This window comes from Lynx rufus, unplaced genomic scaffold (assembly GCF_022079265.1).
Source record: "Lynx rufus isolate CCGP_SWC_20201006 ecotype Redwood Valley unplaced genomic scaffold, mLynRuf1.p SCAF_8, whole genome shotgun sequence".
Lineage (NCBI taxonomy): Eukaryota > Metazoa > Chordata > Mammalia > Carnivora > Felidae > Lynx > Lynx rufus.
The window spans coordinates 104,126,762-104,138,941 of NW_025814896.1; the positions used below are offsets into that span (position 1 = coordinate 104,126,762).

At 45.9% G+C, this 12,180-nt stretch overlaps 1 long non-coding RNA gene across 4 annotated transcripts in view; it reads left to right on the plus strand.

The window, feature by feature from the left end:
* The window catches only part of LOC124504050 (uncharacterized), a 158,149-nt gene that overhangs the window by 113,187 nt on the left and 32,782 nt on the right, over positions 1 to 12,180 (plus strand). For all 4 annotated transcript variants that reach the window (XR_006960294.1, XR_006960295.1, XR_006960293.1 and 1 more), the window contains one exon: positions 6,601 to 6,708. This is a non-coding gene — a long non-coding RNA (uncharacterized LOC124504050). The remainder of the gene's footprint in view (positions 1 to 6,600; positions 6,709 to 12,180) is intronic.

Here is a 12,180-nt window from a genome sequence, read left to right on the forward strand (position 1 = left end):
CGGCTCAGGTCATGGTCTCACGGTTCGTGAGTTCGAGCTGCTCGTCAGGCTCTGTGCCGACAGCCCAGAGCCTGGAACCTGCTTCGGATCCCGTCTGATTCTGTTGGATTCTGCTTCTCTCTTTCTGCCCCTCCCCTGCTCCATCTCTCTCTCTCTCTCTCTCCCAAAAACAAATAAACACTTAAAAATTTAGAAGAAGAAGAAGAAGAAGAAGAAGAAGAAGAAGGGATACAGGGACCAGGGTGCTGAGCTGTGGCGCTCCTTGCCTGTGACCGCACCTCCTGTACCAGGAGACAAGGATCCTGATAGACCCCCAAGTCACTACTCAGATGCCTCTGGAGGCATCCCTGTAATGGGATCCCAAACAACAGCAGGCGGGTGTTTGACTTCAATACCTGAGCCTACAGGTAAAAACCTGGTGATTTCTGGCTTTCTTTACCAAATCCAGGAGATCTGCACCCACGATATCTTCACTCTTCCCCCTCCCCTTTGCCCCAGTATCAATCTGCTAAAGCTGCTTCGTAGCTGTGCACGGCCCCTGGCTCCTTCCATTTCTGCTGGGCCCTGTGGGTATCTGAGTTGTGGCCTTGCCCCATGGGACATTTTTTTTTTTTAATGTTTATTTATTTTGGAGAGAGACAGAGACAGAGTGTGAGCAGGGAAGGAGCAGAGAGAGAACCCAAAGCAGGCTCCAGGCTCTGAGCTGTCAGCACAGAGCCTGACATGGGGCTCGAACTCATGCACCTCGAGATCATGACCTAATCCAAAGTCGGCTGCTCAACCGACTGAGCCACCCAGATGCCCCCTTCCCCTCACCATGGGACATTTAGATGAGAGGAAAACTCACAGCTTCTAGCTTCACAGCACCTCTTTCTTTACTGTTGGTGTGGTCCTGAGCAAATCATCCTAGAGCCTCAGTTTTCTCATCTCTGTAATGGGATGACCTCAAAAGGTGGTTCTGGTGCGATGTAAGAAAGTCTTGGGAAAGAGCACAGCACCTGTGTAATTCTGTCCTCCCTCCCTGCTATCTGCATGTCCTTGGGGGCCACTGGTGTCCTCCAGGGGAAGACAACTGGGCATTCAGTGTGTGAACAGACTACCTACCATCTTCTCCCTAAACCGACTGATGCAGGGAGTGAGGACGGAATTACTCAGAAACAAGTGATTTCCCAGCTGTGGTCTCCGCTCTGATAACAAAGGACTCGGCCCAGATTGGAGGGGAGGCGGGAATTGTGTGCAGAAAGGCGGTCGGGACATCTTGAGTTTGTTTGTAACTAATCTCAAATAATTTAGATCTTTTTAATTTGCAGCAAATCCGATTCCCTCAACAACATCTGTGGTAAAATATTAGGAGCGTGTGCGGAGACCAAGTGTGGAGGGTTTTTTCTTCCCCCCCCCCCGACCAAATCCAGAGTTACCCTCCAAATTGTAATCTTATCAGATTTAACTGGTTCCACGCAAACAGATCTATGTATATTTTCAGTAGTTTCAGCTGAAACCTGTTAAGAACAGATGTGCAAAGGGCTGCCCGGCACTGATCCGTTTAAATGTATTTTTCCATGAACGGCCTTTTCTCTCTGCGCTTCCTCAGAGGAGGGGAAAACAAGAGAGTGGAACCGTCATTAAAGTGGATATTACACGCTTCTGAGTTCCCCGCAGCCAGTGTTTGCTGTTCGTTTCCAAACAGCAATTTGGCACACAAGGCTGTGAACACAGGGTGTGCATTTGACGGGCAGTGTTGGCTGCGAGACCATGTGGCTGGGAGGACGGGCCCACAGCTTGCTCTAGCTGCCGCCTGGGGCCAGCCCTCCCCGCCGCGGGGCGACTCACAGCACACGCAAGTAAGTTACCCACCTCTTCGATCCTTCAGTTTTTTTCAGCTAAAAACAAAAAAAGGAGGGGGGTATTAAAAAACTCCTACAACTCAACGGCAACAAAATAATCCGATTTCAAAATAAGCAAAGGGAGGGGCGCCTGGGTGGCTCAGTCAGTTAAGCATCTGACTCCTGATTTCAGCTCAGGCCGTGACCTCCCAGTTCGTGAGTTCCAGCCCCGCGTCGGGCTCCGTGCTGACAGCTCAGAGCCGGGAGCCTGCTTCGGATTCTGTGTCTCCCTCTCTCTCTGCCCCTCCCCCACTCATGCTCGGTCTCTCACTCAAAAATCAATAAACATTAAAAGATAAAGAAACAGGGGCGCCTGGGTGGCGCAGTCGGTTAAGCGTCCGACTTCAGCCAGGTCACGATCTCGCGGTCCGTGAGTTCGAGCCCCGCGTCAGGCTCTGGGCTGATGGCTCAGAGCCTGGAGCCTGTTTCCGATTCTGTGTCTCCCTCTCTCTCTGCCCCTCCCCCGTTCATGCTCTGTCTCTCTCTGTCCCAAAAATAAATAAACATTGAAAAAAAATTAAAAAAAAAAGATAAAGAAACAAATAAACTTAAAAAAAAAAAAGGCAAAGGATTTGGATAGATGTCTCTCCAAAGATGAGATACAAATGGCTAACAAGCATATGAAAAGATAGTCAATATCACTAAGCCTTAGGGAAAAGCAAATGAAAACTACAAGAAGATATCACCTTATACCCACTCAGGGGGGCATATATGTATATATACATATCAACAGAAAATAACAAGTGTTGGTGAGGATGTAGAGAAATTGGAACCCTCCTAGATTGTGGGTGGGAATGTGAAATGGTTCAGCTGCTGTGAAAAACAGCATGGAGGTTCCTCAAAAGATTAAAAATAGAACTACCATATGATCCAACAATTCCTCTTCTGGGTATATTGCCAAAAGAATTGAAAGCAAGATCTCAAAGGGGTATTTGCACACTCATGTTCACAGTAGTGTTATTCACAAGAGGCAAAAGGTGGAAACGACCCAAGGGTCCTTCAACACGCGGCTGTATAAGCCAAAGGTGGTGTTTACATACAATGGAATATTATTCAGCCTAAAAAAGAAGGAAAATCTGTCACCTGCTACAAGATATATGAAACCTGAAGAAATGAGCGAGTCACAAAAGGGCAAATCCTATGTGATTCCATATACATGGGGTACCTAGAGTCATCAAAGTCACGGAGACAGAAAGTAGACCGGTGGTTGTCGGGAGCTGCACGGAGGGGAGAACGGGGAGTGACTGTTTAATGGGTCAAGTTTCCGTTTTGCAAGATGAATAAGATCTAAGATCTGTTGTAAAACAACGTTCATGTACTTACTAACGCTCCTGAACTAAACACTTAAAGTGATAAAGACGGTAAAAATGAAAACAAGGGGGAGAGGGTCTAATTCAGATGCTGATCTCGCAGATGGAGATCTGTGGGGATCCAAGGAAATAAACACACACGTAGCAGGACTTTGGGCCTGTTGGCTGTGGAGATTATATCTGTGACAGAACAAGATAAGATGGGTGATGCTTTCCCAGGTTTGAATTTCTGCTCTTAAGAACATTTTTCTCGTGGCACCCAGGTGGCTCAGTCGGTTGAGCATCGGACTCCTGATTGGGGCTCAGGTCATGATCCCAGGGTCACGAGATCAAACCCCATGTCGGGCTCTGCGCTGAGCGTTCAGCCTGCTTGGGTTCTCCCTCCCGCCCCCCCCGCCCCCCCGCCCCCGCTCCTCTCCCCCACCCACTAGCACATTCTCTCTCTATCTCTCTAAACAACAACAACAATGGCAACAACAACCACTCTTCTCTCCACCTTCCCATTTCCCACCTGACAGAGTTCATCCAGCCTCCCAGGACTCCACCACAGCCTACAGCCATCTCCAGAGGTGTCCCCACTGGGCACTGGGGCCTCTTTCTCAGCGCATGCCTCTGGAGCAGAGCTCTGTTGCCGTGGCCTATGTTTCCCCTGTGGCTGGCACTGTCGGGGGAGAAGTGAAGGTGCATGTCCCACGTTCATGGTCTCTGAGTAGACCACGGGGCTCCAGTTGCCTCCATTCTGCAGGTTTCCCTTGCGCTGACTTTGCCCCTGCACTGGGAGAAGGGAAGGCGGTCTTGGCATGGGGGGGGGGGGTGTTATGGCAGATGAGACTCAGGGGTTCAGTGCCAGCTGGGAGAAGCAATATCATTTCTAGGTCCAGTTCTGCCACCTCTTTGCCCCCGTGTGTCACCAGTAAAAGAAGGGCGAAGGCAAAGCTAGCTTCATAATCTTTCAAGATTCTAGATCTTTGGGGAGGCGGGGGGGGGGGGGCGGGGGAGGCTCTGTCTTCCTGGAGTTCTCTCCAGCCTGATTGCCTCCACAAGGCACAGCATCTGGGAACCTCATCACGTCTGTGTTGCCTGGTATCTAATGGGACATTCTGGGTTGAGAGTTACCACAAACCCCTTTGTGGTTTTGACATGAGTGGAGACCCCGTGGTGATGCATCCTGGGCTCTGATTGCAGTGTGATATGCTGACCCCCGAGACAGAGCCCGGCCAGAGTGATCTTTGGCAAGGTGGCCATTTCTGTCACCTGACAGGAGGGGACCCCCCCTTGCAGAGCTTGCCTCACAGGAGCTGGAAGATGAGCAGCTGGCTTGGGAGGTGAGATCAGATTTTTTCAGGGCAAAGTAGAACCCCGTTTGTCTTAATGAGGAGGAAAGAACAAAATCAAAGCGTTCGTGAACACTTCAAAGGGGTTAAAGGACCACATTTGGTTCCCAATTAGTGTCCCTCCTGGCCAGGCAAGTGTCAGGTGGAGAATCCCATTGTCCTAATCAAGGGGGAAGGTGCCTGGGGCTTCTCTTATTGGCTGAGAATTGGTGGGGGCTGGGGGGCCCTGTTTCTGGGATCTCCAGCCCCATGCAGACCTCTGGTCTGTTTAGGAGACAGCTCTAATGAACCATACTTGCCTGTGAAGGACCTTGATCTTCTCTAAGCTTCTTCTATTTCCCTTCTATATTTCTTTCTCCTGATTATTTTCTTGCCTGCTACTTTTGTTGCATTTTTGTCTATCCAGAAGTTAAGACCCAAAGGCCTTGATTTCTATAACCAATTCTGTGCTTTACAGAAGCAAAAGTCAGTAGGTCCAAACTTGGCTCTTTTATTCATGTGACTCAAACTGGTTTGGGGCAACATCTCTGAGCGCAAGCCAGAAACTTCCATAAAGGGGGCTACTGCCTGGAAACCTGAGAACACTTGGCAAGTGAGCCCAGCCCGGAATGTTTTCAGACCAGCACTGCCCCTGACAAACAGAGACTGAGGCAAGACAGGTCAGGCTCCCCGCTCTACCTCCGTCTTCTCCAGAATGCTTCTGGGTTCCCTTCTTTTACTCATGTTCCTACCCCCCAATCCACCAGTTTGTCAGAATCCACATTTCACATCCATCCACAGCCCTGATTTCTAAACATTATAATCAATGATACCGATCAACTATCATAATCAATGATAATTAGCATTTATCAAGACAGTGGTTTCCCCAAAACGACTGCCAGCTCAGCCCGTGACCTTTCTTTTCAGTCACAGACAAAAGGGGATGCGTGTGTGTGTGTGCGCGTGCACACGCACATGCACACGCACACACACATACACGGGCACTTGTGCGCACACCTGCCTAACGAACATACCCGTAATGAAAAACGGGGTAGATTACAGAGAATGGCAACCTAATGGTTACAAAAAGGTATATGAGGCATAACCCATTAGTGAGCTACATTTTGTTCAAAACTGAGGTACTCAGGCAGAATAACACGCCTTTGTGCCGGAATGCACTCAGCTGTAGCAATGACTAATAATATAGCTGAGGACCTGTTCACATTTTTCCCCTTTTGTGCCTATTTTCATAAGTTAATAACTCAAGCATGAAATTATTTCAGGCTGAAGACTGGTGGTAAGAGCAGGGCAAATGTGTGGGAAACAACTTTTTGTTGTTGTTGTTACTTATTTTAGTTTGGCTGTTTTTAAGTTAGAGGAGTGGAGATGTCAACGTGCATTTTCTCCGGCAACGTGTTTTGGTTAAGCCCCCAAAAGCTGGGATTTCATTATATGAGACAAATGTTTAGTGACTGCAGATAGGAGTTAGTGTTCCTACAGGTATATGCTTCTGTTTGGTATAGGTTGGGGTTGCAGGTGGTTCCGGGGGAGGGGAGAGGGTTGGATGAAACGGAATCAGAACATTCTAAGTGCCATCATTCTGGACTCCCATGCCTTCAACTAGACAACTCCTATCCCACCAGAAAGGTAAAACAGCTTAGCGAGCAAACGGCTGGCTGTCTTACACAGCAGAGAGTGTGGGTAGGGGTGAAGCCTAGTGCTGGGTATCAGTAAATTCCTGGAGCAGTGTATAGAACAGAAATGTGATGAATAATATTAATGCCTCTCCTTAGAGTCTCAGGACTCTGGGGTTTACTGAGCATTTCCCTGTACACAGAACCAGAGAGTATCCATCTGGAGGAAACCAGATTTCATACAAATCCTTTAAAAATTTTTCTCTCCTCTTCGTTTATCGGACCAAAGGACTTTGAAAGATACAGAAAAACAGAGAATGATCTATCAAACACCTGAGTACCCCCATCCCACAGTTAACAAATGTTAATTCTGTTTTGTAACGATGGCTCCAACTTTTTTTTTTAAGTAAAATAACTGAATCATTACTGCTAAATTTGTACCTTTTCCTTGATCTCACAGATGGGCCAAGTAAGGAGCAGAAAGCAAAAGGACTCGGCTGAAGTGTGCAGCCTCCAGCAGCTCTCCCATCCTTCATGAACTGGATCTGGAAAGGAGACTCTCAGGAGGGTAAGACTAGCATTATTGTCCCCCTGACAGATGACCAGGAAGGGGCCCCCAGTGGATGTGAATGACAGCCTCCCTGTTCTAGATCCTGTTCTGGGCTCAGGGGTCAGAACAAAAGACAAAGCCCAAAGCAGCCCAGATCCCAGCCTGAGAGAGGGGAGCCGAAAGCACCTGCATGAAGGAGAAGCGATCCCCTCCGGCCAGGGTCCGCTTCACCGGGCGTGTAATTCAGAGGCAAGTCAGCAAATACTTAGGGAGACATTCCACAGAACACATGTATACTTCATAGGGTATATTTTAATCAGTAGCTCAATCATGGATCATTGCCAAAGAAAAGCAAAATACGCTGCCCTCCTGTGACACAATGTGATGATTTTAATTTTTACTAGTAGATTGCTACACACACACACACACACACACACACGGGCGTCCGGACCTGTTGAGAGGTCTTTCTTTCTTTTTTTTTTTAAAGGTGAAATTGGACAGGGTTTCTGCGTATTATCTGCTTGTCTCGGAGCTTCTGGGGCTACCGCTCTGTGCGCTGCATGAGCTAAGCCCACCTTGCGGTTGCATCATCAGGTTCCGCAAAGCCACTTGCGCCAGGAGCCCCACAAGAGCTCGCTCAGGGTCCACCAGCTGGAATCTGAGAGAGAGAGCAGACTAAAAATACCCAGCTCTGCGGACTCACGCCGGGCTCCTGGGGGGCTTCCAGACTGACAGCTCCGTTTACACACCCACAATGGGTTAAAACAAAAAAGAAAAAAAGAAAAAAAAAACCCAATCCGCACGTTTTCTTCGCGTTGATTGATTTGAGCTCAGCTCTACAGAGTTTTGCCGGCCATTTTCAGAATGTTGAAACTCCCCAGAACTGTTTTAGGAAAAGTAAAAGGCGGCAAAGCGGAGAGCGCAGGCTGGCTTTGTCAGGGTCTGGGGCTCTCCGGCCACGGTCACTGCGAAAGCTGCGCCCAGTCTCGGAGGGGTCGGACCCTCATGGGACCGCACGCGGGTCCCTCTCCCACTCCAGCTCAGAGGCTGCCTCCCTCCGCCCATCCCCAGAAGGCACGGGACTTTACAGTTCATACATTTAACGGAGAAAACCCCGGTTCGGAGCCCGGAGCCCGGAGCCCGTGAAATGCAGCGCACAGCCCTGGGTGCGCAGCTCTCACAGTCCGGATGTGTGCAAACTGCTCCCCTGGGCGGTATTCAGGCCGATGCTTTGCGGGGAAGTACCTCCTCCTAGAGAGTGTCCTCTCCTCCCAGGCCTCGCGGGGAAAACTTACAAAGACAGAAAACCACAGGGTTCCTGGCACATGGGCTTTGGGTTTATCAGCTTAGAGCAGATTCTTCCTGGCCTGAGCCCGGGCCCTTCCTCTGACTGCAAAGGCAGAGAGACACAAGCAGACAGAAACGCACTCGCTCGGCAGCTGACTCACGCCCAGAGTTGTATTCAACCCTCAAAAAATTGTCTACAAGAGATTGCTGAGGGTCGTGGTGCCTTCTGTCTTGCTCTCTTTCTTTTTATCCGGCGCCGTGTCACCTTTCAAGACACCTGAAATCAACCGAGAAGCAGACCAAAAGAGGGCTGGTGGGTTTTGAACACACGATACTAATTCACACTCTGGTGCCTCAAATAAACAAACAAACAAACCAACAAAAAACCCAAAAAACCAGCAAGAGTGTTTCTAAGGTAGATCCACCCCAGTTCACTTGAAGGGGAAACCTCACTACTGCGGAAGGTGACCTTGTGTGACATTGGAAAGCTGGCTTTACAGGGGCCCTGAGCAAAGCAAACTGGGCAGGGAAGAAATGAAGCCGTGATTCCTTCAACGGGGTTTGGCAAGATTTGGTTAATGACAGCCCCATCATTTCTACAAACCCATTAGCAGTGTGTGAGAGTTCCGGTTCCTCCACATTCTCATAACGCCCATTATGGTCAGTCCTTTTTATTGTAGTCATCCTAATAGTTGCATAGTGATATCTCGTGATATTGATTTGCATCTCTCTAATGGCTAATAACGATGAGCACCTTTTCATTTACTTGTTTATAATTCATAGATTTTGGTGATATATCTGTTGAAATATTTTGTCCGTTTTTTAATTGGGTTGCTTGATTTCTTATTATTGAGTTTTGGGAGTTTTGGGAGTTCTTTATGTATAATGAATACAAGCCCCTTATTAAATATATGATTTGCACATGCTTGCTCCCCAATGGTAGCTTATCTTTTCATTTTCTTAACAATGACTTTTGTTTTTAATTTTGAAGGAGTCTAAAAAATCCATTTTGGGGCTCGGTCAGTTGGGCGTCCGACTTCGGCTCAGGTCGTGATCTCACGGTCCGTGAGATCGAGCCCCACGTCGGGCTCTGTGCTGACTGCTCAGAGCCTGGAGCCTGTTTCAGATTCTGTGTCTCCCTCTCTCTCTGCCCCTCCCCTGTTCATGCTCTGTCTCTCTCTGTCTAAAAAAAAAAAAAAAAAAATCCATTTTTTTTCTTTTATGTGTTATGCTTTTGCTATATCTATGAAATCTTTGCCTAGCCCAAGTCTCAAAGATTTTCTTCTATTTTCCTCTGGAAGCTGTGGGTATTTCAACCTATGATGACCCATTTTTTGAGTTAATATTTGTCAATGGTATGAGGTATGGATTGAAGTTCATCTTTTTTGCCTCTGGATATCCCAGTGTTCCTCCAGCATTTGTTGAAAAGACTACCATTTCTCCCTCCCTGCCCTGTTTGCACTTTTGTCAAAAATCAGTTGTTCATGCACGAGTGGGTCTGTTTAGTCTTAATTCTGACGTTCCATTGATATTGGTACTTACGGTCACTCCACTGTCCTGATTATTGTCACTTTATAATAAGTCTTGAAATCACACAGTGTTAGTTCTCCAACTTTGTTCCTCCTTTGCAAAGTTGTTTTGACTATTCTAAGTCCTTTGCATTTCCGTATGAGTTTTAGAAGAAGTTTGTCAATTTCTACAAGTTTGCTGAGATTTTGCCCAGAATTGCATTGACTTTATAGATCAATTTGGTGAAAATTTATACCATAAAAACATTGAGCCTTCTGACCCATGAACACAGTATCTCTCTACCTATTTTGGGTCTTTTTCATTTTTATCAGCAACGTTTTATAATTTTTAATGTGTAGGTCTTGTCTACCTTTTGTCATTTTCACTCTAATTAATACTTGTTGATGTTACTGTAAGTAGTACTTTTAAAATTTCAATTTCCAATGGTTCACCGCAAATACACAGAAATGCAAGTGATTTTTGTGAATTACTCCTGTATCCTGTATCTTTACTAAAGTCACTTTTTTAGTTCTAGTGGCTTTTTAGTTCTATGGGTTTTTCTTTTTTTTTTTTTTTTTTTTTTTTGTTTTTTCAACGTTTATTTATTTTTGGGACAGAGAGAGACAGAGCATGAACGGGGGAGGGGCAGAGAGAGAGGGAGACACAGAATCGGAAACAGGCTCCAGGCTCTGAGCCATCAGCCCAGAGCCTGACGCGGGGCTCGAACTCCCGGACCGCGAGATCGTGACCTGGCTGAAATCGGACGCTTAACCGACTGCGCCACCCAGGCGCCCCTATGGGTTTTTCTATGTAGACTCTGTGTCACCTTCCAATAAAAACAGCTTTCCTTTTCTATTTCCAATGTGGATCTCTGGATTTCTATTTCTTGCCATATTACACTAGATAGAATCTTCAGTACAATGTGGAATAGAATCTGTGAGAATTTCTGATCTCAGGAGGGTAAGTATTCAGTCTTTCATCATTAAGAATGATATTAACTATAGGGGCGCCTGTCTGGCTTACTCAGTAGAGCATCTGACTCTTGATCTCTGGATTGTGAGTTCAAGCCCCACGTTGGGCATGGAGCCCACTGAAAACAAACAAACAAAAGAATGATGTCAGTGGTAAGTTTTTAGTAAACGTCCTTTATCAGGTTGAGGAAGTTCCCATCTATTCTTCATTTGCTAAGAGTTTTTATCAGGAATATTTGCTGGATATTATCAAATCATTTTTTTGTATCATGTGAGACATACCACAGTTTACTAGTGTCATCATTTTCCAAATTTGAGTGAAGTGGGGAACATTGACCTCTCTTTACGTCCCTTTACCATCTCTGTTAGTGATACAGCTCATTGTCTCAAATATTTCTTCTACATACTTTTAGAATCACATTAGACAGTGTTAGTTTTTGCCTCAATCATCAGTATAATCTTGAAAACTCAAGAGGAAAATGAAAGTCTCTTGTAATGACCAATATTACCAATATTTTTGCTTATTATGTTCTTTCTTCCTTACTGATGTTCCAATAGTCTTTCTTTTATCGTTTCCCTTCTGTTGAGAAATATTCTTTTGTCCATTCTTATTCCATATGTCTGCTGGTGACAAATATTCTTAGTTTTTCTGAGACCGCTTTGATTTCCCTTTCATTCCAGAAGGATCTTTCCACTAGAAAGGACCTTTCAGCTGGAGATAGGATTTTGAGTTGGCCATTTTTTTTCTTTCAACACTTCTTCGATACTCTGGCCTCTATGTTCTAGCAACAATTATCCATCAGTCAAAAATGTTTCCCCTTTAGGTGGAGTGTCATTTCTTTCTGTTTCCAATATATACATATTTCTCTTTGTTTTTCAGAAGTTTGAGTGTGATGTGCCTTGATATGGATTTCTTTGGGTTTATCCTGTTTGAGATTTGCTTGGCTTCTTAAATCTGTGGCTTTGTGCTTTTTGCCAAATTCAGAAAGTTTTAAGCCATTACTTAACGAACACTTTTTCAGTTCTGCCCTCTTTTCTTCTCCTTCCAGAACTCCAATGTCACGGAAGTTAGATCTTTTGTTATAGCACCACATATCCCTGAGGCTCTGTTCCCTTTTTTCCAGCCCATTTTCTTCTCTCTGTTGTTCAGAATGGATATGTAACAATATCCCGTCTTCCAGTTCGCTGTGTCCCCTCGGTTCCCCTTGTGAGTGCCTCCCTTGATGCGGGTTTTATTGTTGTTGTTTTGGTTACTGTATTTTTCAGTTCTAAAACTTCCATTTGGTTCTTCTTTATATTTTGACTTTCTTGCTAAATGACTTCCTAATTTTTCATTTGTTTCAAGAGTACTTGTCATTGTTCTTTGAAGCATTTTTATGGTGGTTGCTTTAAAATGTCTGTCCGATCATTCTAACATCTCTGTCATCTTGGGATTAGCATTTACTGGTTGTTTTCTTTCAGTCTGAGATCATCCTGTTCTTGGTATGGTGCACGATTTTCTACTGAAACTGAAAATTTCGAATATTATGTTACGAGACCCTGGATATTAGTGCAATCGTCTGTGTTAAATGGCTTCCTCTGGCATTGCCCCAGTAGGGAAAGGGATTGGTTAACAGTGAGTTGTGTTGTTCCTGCCAGGTGGACGTGGAAATCCACGTTCCCTACTTGGCATCTGTTGACACACAGGTAAAAGTAAGAAGAGGTCTCTACCTCACTGCTGGAT